The 12,945-nt window shown below is 44.1% G+C and overlaps 2 protein-coding genes across 2 annotated transcripts in view; both read right to left on the bottom strand.

Annotated features, from left to right (window-relative positions):
- The window catches only part of kti12 (KTI12 chromatin associated homolog), a 418,740-nt gene that overhangs the window by 8,805 nt on the left and 396,990 nt on the right, over positions 1-12,945 (bottom strand). The gene's annotated exons all lie outside the window — the stretch shown is intronic.
- Positions 1-12,945, bottom strand: part of reln (reelin) — a 514,851-nt gene that overhangs the window by 208,455 nt on the left and 293,451 nt on the right. The window lies entirely within an intron of this gene.

Raw genomic sequence — 12,945 nt, 5'->3', positions numbered from 1 at the left:
ACAACACAAGACAGTGCAGGACAAAACCACAAAACCCAAAATAGCTCTGCCAGTAAATCTGTTGTGACAAGACAAAGTGAACAAAATTGAACAGTACAAAATGTAAACAAAAATTTTGTGCAAATGAGCAATATAGCAGCAGTTTAGAAAAGATGTGCAAAGAAAGCATTTAAAAAGTTTATGGTAATGAGGTGATGTAATGTGGGTGGTATTGAAGTCATGTATGTGCGAAGTAAGTACGAGTGTGTGTTGAGTCCGGGTTGTACAGGTCGGTCACACAGTTGTGTGTGTGTGTGTGTGTGTGTGTCTCCGATGATCTTCTCAGCTGCCCTCACTATCCTCTGTAGGGTCTTGCGATCCGAGACAGTGCAGTTCCCAAACCAGGCAGTGATGCAGCTGCTCAAGATGCTCTCAATGGTCCCTCTGTGGAATGTGGTCAGGATGGGGTAAGGGAGATAAATTTTCCTCCGCCTTCTCAGGAAGTAAAGACGCTGCTGGTCTTTTTTGATGATGGAGCTGGTGTTGAGTGACTAGGTGAGATGATCTGCCAAGTGAACACTAAGGAATTTGGTGCTCTTGACGATCTCCACCATCGATGTTCAGTGGAGAATGGTCGCCCTGTGCTCTCCTGAAGTCAACATCTCTTTAGTTTTGTCAACGTTCAGTGACAGGTTGTTTGCTCCACACCAGGCTCCTAACCTTTGCACCTCCTCTCTGTATGCTGACTCATCGTTCTTGCTGATGAGACCCACCACGGTCGTGTCATCCGCGAACTTAATGATGTGATTTGAACTGTGCATTGCTACACAGTCGTGAGTCAGCAGAGTGAACAGCAGTGGACTGAGCACACAGCCCTGAGGTGCCCCAGTGCTCAGTGTGGTGGTGCTAGAAATGTTGTTTCCGATCCGGATTGACTGAGGTCTCTCAGTCAGGAAGTCCAGGATCCAGTTACAAAGAGAAATGTTTATGTCCAGTAAGTTCAGCTTCTCAATCAGGTGCTGAGGGATAATTTTGTTGAATGCTGAGCTGAAGTCTATAAACAGCATTCGTACATAAGAGTCCTTATTGTCCAGGTGAGTGAGGGCCAGATGGGGGGTTGTGGAGATGGCGTCGTCTGTGGACTGGTTTGGACGATACGCGAACTGCATGGGGTCCAGTGCGGGTGGAAGCTGGGTTTTGATGTGCCTCATGACGAGCCTCTCGAAGCACTTCATCACGATGGGTGTGAGTGCAACGGGATGATAGTCATTGAGGCAGGAGACAGTAGACTTCTTTGGCACGGGAATGATTATTGTCGTCTTGAGGCACGTGGGAACAATGGCGCTGCTCAGGGAGATGTTGAAGATGTCGGTGAAGACATCCGCTAGGTTTTGTGCACATTCCCTGAGCACTCTGCCAGGAATGTTGTATGGTCAAGCAGACTTCAGTGGGTTAACAATGCATAGAGTTTTCCTAACTTCAGCTGTGGTTAGACAGAGCACCTGGTCACTGGGAGGAGGGATGGTCTTCCTCGCCACAGTGTTGTTCTTCACCTCGAACCGGGCGTTCAGCGTATCTGGGAGGGAGGTGTCACGGTCACAAGCAGGTGATGTCGTCTTGTAGTTTGTGATTGCCTGGATGCCCTGCCACATGTGCCGGGTGTCTCTGCTGTTCTGGAAGTGGCCGTGAATTCTCTTGGCATGTGCGCGCTTCGCCTCTCCGATGGCACGGGACAGTTTGGCCCTTGCTGTCTTCAGGGCCATCTTGTCCCCTGCTCTAAAGGTGGAGTCTCTTGTCTTTGGAGTGCACGCACCTTAGCGGTCATTCACGGCTTCTGGTAGGGGCGTGTAGTGATGGTCTTGGAGATGGTCACATCATCAATGCACTCGCCGATGTAGCTGGTCACTGTTGACGGGTACTCTCTCAAGTTGATGAAATCGCCGTTGGTTGCAGCTTCCCTGAACATGTCCCAGTCAGTGCATTCAAAGCAGTCCTGAAGAGCAGACATAGATCCTGCTGGCCAGGTTCTCACCTGCTTTCGAACTGGTCTTGAACGCCTGCTGAGTGGTCTGTATGCTGGGATAAGCATAACAGAGATGTGGTCTGAGTACCCGAGGTTGGGGCGGGGCTTTGCCCTGTAAGCGCCCCGGATGTTTGTGTAAACAACATCCAGCGTGTTTTCTTCTCTGTTTGCAAAGTCCACATTCTGATGAAATTTATGCAGGACAGTCCTGAGATTTGCATGGTTGAAATCTCCGGCGACAATAAACAATCCGTCAGGGTGTGTGTTTTGTAGTTCGCTACAAAGTTGGTGAAGTTGGTGATGAAAGGCACTGACATTGATGGTTCTCACTACAATGTACTAGTGCTAGCAACCCCTTCAAGAAAAGTTAATTTGTTTTAAGTCCTGTCCCCAAAAAATAAAATCTAATTCGGGAGCAAGTTGTACCCAGTAAGACAGGTGTCTTTTAGAAAATGTACATACATGATATTGAACAACAAGAAGACAGGACTGAAATGCACATTAAATTTCACAATTGATGGATTCGATTATGTAATCTATGTCCCAACAGAGGGGATAAGATGTTTTGGTTGTGGACAAGCAAGGCACTTTGTGCACACATGTACATGTCAAAAGGAAAAAGAGAATAATGATGAGGTCCAGATTAATGAATACAATGACAAACCAAAATAAACTGGAAAATAACCTTGACAACACAGACCCCCTAGTGGGAGGTGATGTTTAAAACTTTAACAAAAAGAAAGGAAAATGTGAAAAATTTTATCAAAAGTGGGAATGATTGTGAAATAAAAAGGGACTTAAACTTAGTTCTCTGTCAAAAGACCTGACTAAATATATAATGCAGAAAATATTTATCTATTTTTTATTTTTTTTTTTTTTTAAATAACAAAAAGCTGGAAGATAGTCAAAATAAATTACAATTTTTTTTAGAGTCAAAAATACTATTGGAGGCAATAAGAAGATTAATGAATGAAAGGTTTCGAAAACACTGAAATTTTTCACCCAAAGAAAATTTTAACAAAACTAAACTTTCTGGTAAACAATAAAGAAAGCCTTCTTTGTCTGAAATGTATAAAAATGTCTTGAATCTTTTTTATGTCAGTATTTGGCTACGTACTGCTTTTTACCATCCTCTGTCTTGTCAAGGGAGATTTTTGCATTGCATCTTTAAACATAAATGGTGCAAAGATAGCAAAAAGAGAGCAATACTCTTTGTAAAAATATAGCAGAATAAAATAGAAATTTTCTTATTTCAAGAGACACACAGTGATAAAAATAATGAAATTGATTGGACACAACAATGGGTGGTGACATCGTAATTTTTCATCCACAATTGGAGGAGTTGCAATTTTAATCTCTTAGAACACTACTTCAATTTTATACAGTGCAGAAGAAATGGTAAAAGATGTTGTTAAAGTTAGAGCCTGTTTTAAAAATATGCTCTTTTATATGTGTATATGCCCCTACTTTGCCTGTAGAGAGAGACTAAAAAATGTGTCACTCTGAGGGTTTTTTTATTATTTATGTGGAGATTTAAATTGCACCCTTGAAGATATTGATCGTAACCGTGTAGAACCGCACATGCCTTCTCGCAGATGACTCATGCAGATAATATAAAAGCATCAGCTGAATGATGTTTGGAGACTTCTTAACCAAGTAGAAAAACACTATACATGGGTGGATGCAAGCAATAAAGTTTTTTCCCTCGGAAGACGGTTGGTTATATGCCTTTAAACACGATTAAAAGCTGTCTTTGAAATCCAGATGGATTTAGTAATCAAATTCTGGATTTATGTAGAGCAAGTTTTAGTAATATTAAACCAAAAGGGCCTCCTGGCTGTTTAACACAACAATATTAGACAATCAGTCTTAATAGTGCTCCTTTGTTTTCTGAAATAATAATGAAAAAAAAAAAAGGTCTGATTTTGTCCATGTACAGCAATGGTGGTACTATGGAAAAATGTAAATAAAACAATTATGTCAACAACACAATTACAATGTCAAAAAAAATATATAAAGTCAATAGACAGCCTAGAAAAGTAAAAACAAGCAATGCAAATTATATCCAAACCCTAAAAAACTTCTAAATTCCAAAGCACAAGGAGCATTAGTAAGGGCATGGTTCCTAAACATAGACTAAATGGATGCAACTTCAAGATTTGTTTTAACCTTGAGAAAAGAATAGTAAGTCATTTTATTCACAACTTACACTCAGAAAATGTAGAATTTCTATCGGTCACAGAAGATATTCGTAAGAGGGCAGTACATTTTTATTAGAAACTTTACTCTTCTGAATATACAGAGAATCAGGCACTAGACCAATATTTCCAGACAAACCTACCATTGGAGTACCACTGAAGATGATGTAGAGGTTTTGAACAATAGCCTAAACAAAGGAACTCTCCAACTAAGTTGCAGAAGGGCAGATATTACAATATTTAAACAATAGCCTAAACAAAGGAACTCTCCAACTAAGTTGCAGAAGGGCAGATATTACGCTACTGCCTAAAAAGGGAGACCTCATGGATATAAAAAAAATTGGAAACCTATGTCAATGCTTTGCTATGATTTAAACTTATTGTCGAAGGCACTAGCAAAGGGACTGGGAAGTGTCCTAGAAGAAATAATACACCCAGATGAAATGTACTGTGTACTAGGAAGAACCATATTTGATAATATTTCACTATTCAGAGACATTTTTGATATCTCAGATTAATACGGTTTAAACGTAGGCTTGATTCCTCTAGACCAAGAAAAAACTTTTAATCGGGTAGAACACAAGTACTTATGGTAAGAGCATTTTGACCCGCCACTAGAGCTGGTAGAAAAAATCCAATACATGTCTAAAACTGGATAAGTCCTTATTTCTAATGTCTATCTATCCTTATATCTAATCTATGTCTCTCTTCTACCAGATTTCTATTAGAGCCTATTTAAAATATTTAAACCCTTTAAAATACAAAAAAATACTGATGCTGCATTCATTCACTGGCCAGAGCTGGATGGACACACTGGTCATTTTTTTAAACTACAAGAACATCACTAATATGGACTTTTACACTGTTTCATGAAAAAAAAATTAAGCTTTTGTAAAAGTTTTTAATAAAAAAAAGTAACTTTTAACGTGGTAACTGAACAACAACTACTACAATAGAGAACTTTATAAAAGCTACCATTAACAAAAAAAAAGACTTACAATGGAGAATTTTGCACTGGATTGTACCAATGTTTTTAATCTCTAATTTATGTTTTTTACATTACATTACATTACATCTTCTCCCGCTTATCCGAGGCCGGGTCGCGGGGGCAGCAGTCTAAGCAGAGATGCCCAGACTTCCCTCTCCCTAGACACTTCTTCCAACTCTTCCGGGGGGACACCGAGGCGTTCCCAGGCCAGCCAGGAGACATAGTCTCTCCAGCGTGTCCTAGGTCTTCCCCGGGGTCTCCTCCCAGTGGGACGCGCCCGGAACACCTTCCCAGGAAGGCGTCCAGGAGGCATCCGGAACAGATGCCCGAGCCACCTCAGCTGACCCCTCTCGATGTGGAGGAGCAGCGGCTCTACCCTGAGCTCCTCCCGAGTGACCAAGCTTCTCACCCTATCTCTAAGGGATCGCCCAGCCACCCTGCGGAGAAAGCTCATTTCAGGCCGCCTGTATCCGGGATCTTGTCCTTTCGGTCATGACCCAGAGCTCATGACCATAGGTGAGAGTAGGAACATAGATTGACCGGTAAATCGAGAGTTTCGCCTTGCGGCTCAGCTCTTTCTTCACCACGACAGACCGGTACATCGACCGCATCACTGCAGAAGCTGCACCGATCCGTCTGTCAATCTCCCGTTCCACCGTTCCCCCACTCGTGAACAAAACCCCAAGATACTTAAACTCCTCCACTCACGGCAGGAACTCTCCTCCAACCTGAAGTGGGCAAGCCACCCTTTTCTTACTGAGGACCATGGCCTCGGATTTGGAGGTGCTGATTCTCATCCCAGCCGCTTCAGACTCGGCTGCAAACCATCCCAGTGCGTGCTGAAGGTCCTGGTCTGATGAAGCCAACATGACAACATCATCTGCAAAGAGCAAAGACAAAATCGTGTTGTCACCAAACCGGACACCCTCCGGCCCCTAGCTGCGCCTAGAAATCCTGTCCATAAAAATTATGAACAGAACCGGTGACAAAGGGCAGCCCTGCCGGAGTCCAACATGCACTGGGAACAAGTCTGACTTACTGCCGGCAATGCGAACCAAGCTCCTGCTTCGGTCGTACAGGGACCGGACAGCCCTAAGTAAAGGGCCCCGGACCCCATACTCCCGGATCACCCTTCACAGGCCGCCGCGAGGGACACAGTTGAATGCCTTTTCCAAATCCACAAAACACTTGTGGACTGGTTGGGCAAACTCCCATGAACCCTCCAGCACCCTGTAGAGGGTATAGAGCTGGTCCAGTGTTACACGGCCTGAACGAAAACCACACTGTTCCTCCTGAATCCGAGGTTCTACTATCGGCCGTATTCTCCTCCCCAGTACCCTGGCATAGACTTTCCCAGGTAGGCTGAGAAGTGTGATCCCCCTATAGTTGGAACACACCCTCCGGTCCCCCTTCTTAAAAAGAGGGACCACCACCCCAGTCTGCCATTCCAGAGGCACTGTCCCCGACCGCCACGCGATGCTGCAGAGGCGTGTCAGCCAAGACAGCCCCACAACATCCAGAGACTTGAGGTACTCAGGGCGGATCTCATCCACCCCCGGTGCCTTGCCACCAAGGAGTTTCTTTACTACCTCGGTGACTTCAGCTTGGGTGATGGACGAGTCCACCTCTGAGCCCTCAGCCTCTGCTTCCTCAATGGAAGATCCTCGAAGTATTCCTTCTACCGTCCAACGACAACCCCAGTTGAGGTCAACAGCTCCCCACCTCCACTGTAAATAGCATTGGTAGGGCACTGCTTCCCTCTCCTGAGGCGCCGGACAGTTTGCCAGAATCTCTTCGAGGCCAGCCAATAGTCCTTCTCCATGGCCTCACTGAACTCCTCCCAGGCCCGAGTTTTTGCCTCCACAACCACCCGGGCTGCAGTTCGCTTGGCCTGCTGGTACCCGTCAGCTGCCTCAGGAGTCTCACAAGCCAACCAGGCCTGATAGGACTCCTTCTTCAGTTAGACGGCATCCCTTACTTCCAGGTTCCACCACCGGGTTTGGGGATTGCCACCTCGACAGGCACCGGAGACCTTACGGCCACAGCTCCGAGCGGCCGCTTCGACAATGGAGGTGGAGAACATAAGCAAACCCACCCCAGCCCGCCGCCTTTCACCATGGGCAACTCCAGAGTGGTGAAGAGTCCATCCTCTTTTGAGGAGTGTGGTTCCAGAGCCCAAGCCGTGCGTAGAGGTGATCCCGACTATCTGTAGTCGGAACCTCTCAACCTCACGCACAATCTCAGGCTCCTTCCCCGCCAGCGAGGTGACATTCCACGTCCCTAGAGCTAGCTTCCGTGTCCAGGGATCGGGTTGTCGAGGGCCCCACCTTCGACTGCTGCCCGATCCTCTCAGCACCGGCCTCTTACGGTCCCTCCTGCAGGTGGTGAGCCCACTGGAAGGCGGCCCCATGTCGCTCCTTCGGGCTGAGCCCGGCCGGACCCCATGGGGGAAGTCCCGGCCACTAGGCGCTCGCATACGAGCCCCAACCCCGGGCCTGGCTTCAGGGTGGGGCCCCGGCTGCGCTATACTGGGCGACGTCACGGTCCTTAGTATGTTTTTTCTCATAAGGGCTTTTTGAACCGCTCTTAGTCTGACCCGTCGCCTAGGACCTGTTTGCCTTGGGAGACCCCACCAGGGGCATATAGCCCCGGACAACATAGCTCCTAGGGTCATTCGGGGACTCAAAACCCCTGTTTCACTGGATATATTACTGAAATAATAATAATAAAAAAAAAACACAAATACAGAGCATGGAGGAAAAGGAGAAGGAATGAGGGATGACTGATTGTTGTATTTGAGTCATTCAGTTCCTCTATGAATGGTCACAATACAATCCCTCAGAGTGCTTTCAATTGCTTAGCGGGTAGGAGATGCTCTGATCTTAGCAATCTCTTTTGTGATTTCCTCTACATGAGGATTTCCGGGACAGAAAATGGCTGCTGTATCCATTATATTGGTCTCGTATAATGTCGTGTAGTAAGTATGTGAGTGAATGGAAGTACAGATAAATTATTAAATAATGTGCAGCAATTAAACAAAAACAAGAAACAAAAAACATGGAGTCATGGAGTTATCACCACTAATTTTTTGCCAACACCCTCACTGACATACACCAAAGATAGCACTTGTCTAATCTGTGCACGTTACAGGAATAGTGCCTCCACCCCTTGTTTTAAGCTCAAACAGAGAATCAACAGTTGCTACAGAGGCTTTCCAAACCTGCTTTGCCCTATGTGAAAAAGTAATTGCTCCCTAAACCTAATAACTGGTTGTGCCATCATTGGCAGCAACAACTGTAATCAAGCGTTTGCAATAACTGGCAAGGAGTTCAGATTACTGTAAAGGAATTTTGGCCCACTCATTTTAGGAGAATGATTCTAATTTAGCTACGTTGAACATTTTTTTTACCATGAACGGCCTATTTAAGGTCATGCCAGAGCATTTATGGTACTTTTTACTTTTTGTACTGGCTTTTTTTTATTGAGCAGGATGTGTTCCACTACAATAGTTTTGTTAAATTAAAATAACCAAGGCTAGGTGACAATAATGGTAGCCGATGCAGTGAAGGTTGGCAAACAACAAATGGGGCTGTTACCTAGTTTATAGAAGAATATTAAAAAAGTCTGTGCATTTACTGTGTTTTTGGGGAACTTTAATGGAAATGCCTGACTTTGTTTCGTCTTAAATAAAGCCTGATTCTTTGACATCACAACCCTGGATTATATACTTAGTTTATTTATTTATTTATTTATTTTACTTTGCTAGTACATTTGTTAAATCTTTTTTTAATTAGCCAAAACATATTTTACTGATATTGTCTGCAGGATAAGCCTGGAGGGCAGGCAGATGGCCCTGGTGGGTTTGATGTCACAGACGGACATTTCTGTTTTTCCCAAGCAGCAGCTGCCAAAAAAGGTAAGCATACTTGCTTTAGTATACAGTCCCTGACAAAAGTCTTGTCGCTTATCTATTTTGTAGAAACACCTGCTATTAACCTGACTTTTAATTATTCAATTGGTCTTAGAAATAGCTCATATGAAAAGCTAAAACCCTCCCAAATGATGTTTAATGCACTGAAATAAATTAGTTTCACTGAAAAAAAATGTATCATTTAATCAAGACAGAAAGGTCAAATTTTGACAAGACAAAGGTTTTGTCGCCTATACAGAAATTGAACAAATTTACTGCAAATACAAAAATATGTCAGCAAATTAAGTAGTGGTGCTGTGAGATCCAAATTTAATATCTTGTATGACTTCCATGAGCTTGAAGGACTGCATCCATGCGGTTTGGCAAGGATTCATACAATTTATTGATGAAGTCATCAGGAATAGCAAAGAAAGCAGTCTTGCATGCCTCCCAGAATTCAGCAATATTCTTTGGTTTCGTCTTCCATGCTTCCTCTTTCATCCTACCCCACATATGCTCAATGATGTTCATGTCTGGTGACTGGGCTGGCCAATCCTGGAGCATCTTGATCTTCTTCGCCTTGAGGAACTTTGATGTGGTGATGGAAGTATGCGATGGAGCACCATCCTGCTGCAGAATTTGGCCTCTTTTATGGTTGGGAATATAAGAGGCAGCTAAAATTTCTTGGTATTTTAGACTATTGATGTTGCCTTCCACCCTGCAGATCTCTCGCACACCCCCATACTGGATGTAACTCCAGACCATGATATTTCCGCCACCAAACTTCACTGTTTTCTGGGTGAATCTCGGATCCATACGGGCTCCAGTAGGTCTCCTGCAATATTTGTGCTGACTGTGGTGTAATTCAACAGAAGATTCATCTGAAAAATCCACCTTCTGCCACTTTTCCAGCATCCATCCTTTTAGCAGGCTGTGGGCCTTGGCAAATGGCACACGGTTTTTCAATTGTCTTTTGTTTGGTGCTAGCTTCTGGGCACTGATTCGACCATGGAGGCCATTTTGAGACAGAATCCGACAAACTGTTCTGGTTGACACAGGGACTTCAGGTGACCAGGTCTCGTGGAGCTCAGCTGCAGTGAAAAATGGGCTGGCCTTGGATTTTTGAGCCAACAAACAGCCCTCTAGAGCAGTTGTCTGCCTGACCTGGGCTTGTCAAAAACGTCTCCAATCTCTTCAAATCTTTTTTTTATCCTCTGTACTTGACGCTGAGACACATTGAAGGTGTCTGCCACATCAGCAGTGGATCTGGTCTTCAGCCTCTTGATAATCAAAACTTTAGTCTCAGGGTCTCAAATCTTAGTCTCAAATCTTAGGCATGTTTGCAGAGGTCTAATTGCAGTTGATGTGAAGGTCTAGTGTACTGGGGTTCTTTTTATACACACCTGAGACCTAATTCATTATTACTCACAGTTGAAGCTCATATGACAAGGAGACAACACATGTCTTTGCAAAAATTGACTCAATTGGCTTTACCAAGCTGTAAATATTAGAATACTTTTTGACAGTTTCGTTTTGCACTGAAACATTATTACAAAAGATGTTGGGATTGAAATTAGCCATTTCTTGTAAAAAAAATCTTGATTAGAAATATATTTCAGCAGCACTTCAGGTCAATTTGTACACAAGCGACAAGCCCTGTGCAAACGGGAGTGTTATGGTGCATGGTGTACAGTGTGTAGTACAGTTCAGAACTGTAAGGACTGTCACCCACACCCCCCGAGTGGAATTAAAGAGCCGCAAGTCATGGGGAGAATTACCTCCTCATTCTGTCAGTGCCTGAAGATGATGCTGTGCAGTGAATGCAGTGGATTGTCCATGATTGACAGGAGCCTGCTTAGTGCCCATCTCTCTGCCACTGATGTCAGGCTGTCTAGCATTGAGTCCACAACCGAGCCTGCCTTCTTCATCAACTTGTCCATACACGAGGCATCCTTCTTCCTGATGATGCCTTCTCATCACAACAATCTGATAGAACATCTGCAGTAGGTTTTTGCAAGCATGGAAGGATGCTAGCCTTCTGAGGAGGTACAGCTGGCTCTGTTCTCTACTGCACACAGCGTCCATGTTAGCAGTCCAGTCCATTTATTCATCTGGCTGCACTCCCAGGTATTTGTAAGTCTTTATGAACTCCATACAGTCCTGGATCAGTTTCCTGTAATCCTCCTCCAGTCTCCTCCTGATACAGCCCATGATAGCAGTGTCGTCTGCAAATCTTGCACATGGCAGTTAGACCACAGTGTCAGACCTGCAGTCCCTCTGGTCGCACATACTGATTTATGCCTGTCAGGTAGTCTATGATCTACGCCACCAGGTGTGGGGCCACTCTCATCTCTTTTAGTTTATCTCTAAGGAGCATTGACTGGTTGGTGTTGATAGCACTGAAGAAGTCCAAAACTTTAATTCTCATAGCCCTACTGCCGTTGTTCAGGTGAGAGAGGGATCGGTGTAGCATGTAGTTAATGGCATCCTCCACTCCCACCTTCTTCTGGAATACAAACTGCAGTGCATGAGATTTAGCAGCACCCTCTCCATGGTCTTCATTACGTGAGATGTCAGGGCGACTGGCCTGAAGTTATTCAGTGTTTTTTTGATGATGTAGGATGTGCTCTACAGCTGAGGAAGCGTCTCCTGTTCCAGGCTGTAGAGAGACTCCCAGCTCTAACACACAGGCCTTCAGTAGTTTTGGAGATCTCGACAAAGCCTTCTCAGCTCCCTGGACACTTCGGCTGCCGTGATCATGGATGGAGGGACATTTTCCTCTGTGCTGCAGTTGGTTTCAGGGGATAGAGAGAGAGCAGAATGGGGGGAGGTGTAATGTAATGAGGTGTGAATGAGTTGGGATGGTCAAACCTTCAATTGTGTCACCTGCTTTGAGCTGCTTCCGGGGATAATCTCCATCTTACACCTTTTTCATGCCATTATTCTGCAACATCTGTTTCAGCTTCCTCTTGTACTGCTCCTTTGCTTCCCTGACCTAGACTTTGAGTTCCCTCTACACACGCTTAAACTCCTGCTGATCACCATCCTTAAAGGCCCTCTTCTTCTGGTTCAGAAGACCCTTGAGGCCACTTGTGATCCAGGGCTTATTGTTTGCATAGCAGCATACAGTTCTTAGCGGAACAACAATGTCCAGTTGATGTAGTCAGTAGTGCAGTTCACAACATCCTCAATGTTCCCACTGAGCGACCCCTGAAGTACACCCCAGTCTATGTTCGTGAAGCAGTCTCTCAGAGCCTGCTCTGCCTCTTCCTGAACGAGCGTGTGCTTGTGGGTAACCTTCTCACTTTTAGATTGTAGTGAGACTGAAGCAGTGTTTTCCACAGTGCAGGTAGCATGGTGGCGCCGTATGTGTGATTTACATTGCCATACAGTAAATCTGTGGTCTTACTGTAGTTTCCCTGGTCTTACAGTCTATTTCTGAAAAAAACAACCCTTGGTTTTGTGTTATTTGTGTTTTCAGTCTTAAGTTGTAAAAAGTGTGATCCAGAGGGAAAGACAATTTTTTTAAAGCATTAATATTTGTATGAATTCTGGAGAAGTATATTTTATCAAGAGAGTAACTAATGAGTTTGCTCCTTTATTATATTGTACTCTAATATCAAGAAAAATATATATAGAGCAACTAAGTCTCAATACTAGAGTGGGTAGAGTTATTTAATATTCCAGTCAAACAGAGGTGGGAGGAAACAAAGTACAAATACTTTGTTACTGTACTTAAGTAGATTTCTCTGGTATCAGTACTCTACTTCATTATTTATTTGATTTTAAGTAGAGTGCTGATACCAGAGAAATCTACTTAGTCAAGTCAAGTCTTGACTAGACTTGA

The sequence above is a fragment of the Silurus aristotelis genome (assembly GCF_946808225.1).
Source record: "Silurus aristotelis genome assembly, chromosome: 10".
NCBI classification, from domain to species: domain Eukaryota; kingdom Metazoa; phylum Chordata; class Actinopteri; order Siluriformes; family Siluridae; genus Silurus; species Silurus aristotelis.
Note: the sequence above shows the minus strand (reverse complement) of the source record. Positions and strands in the feature narration are given on the sequence as shown.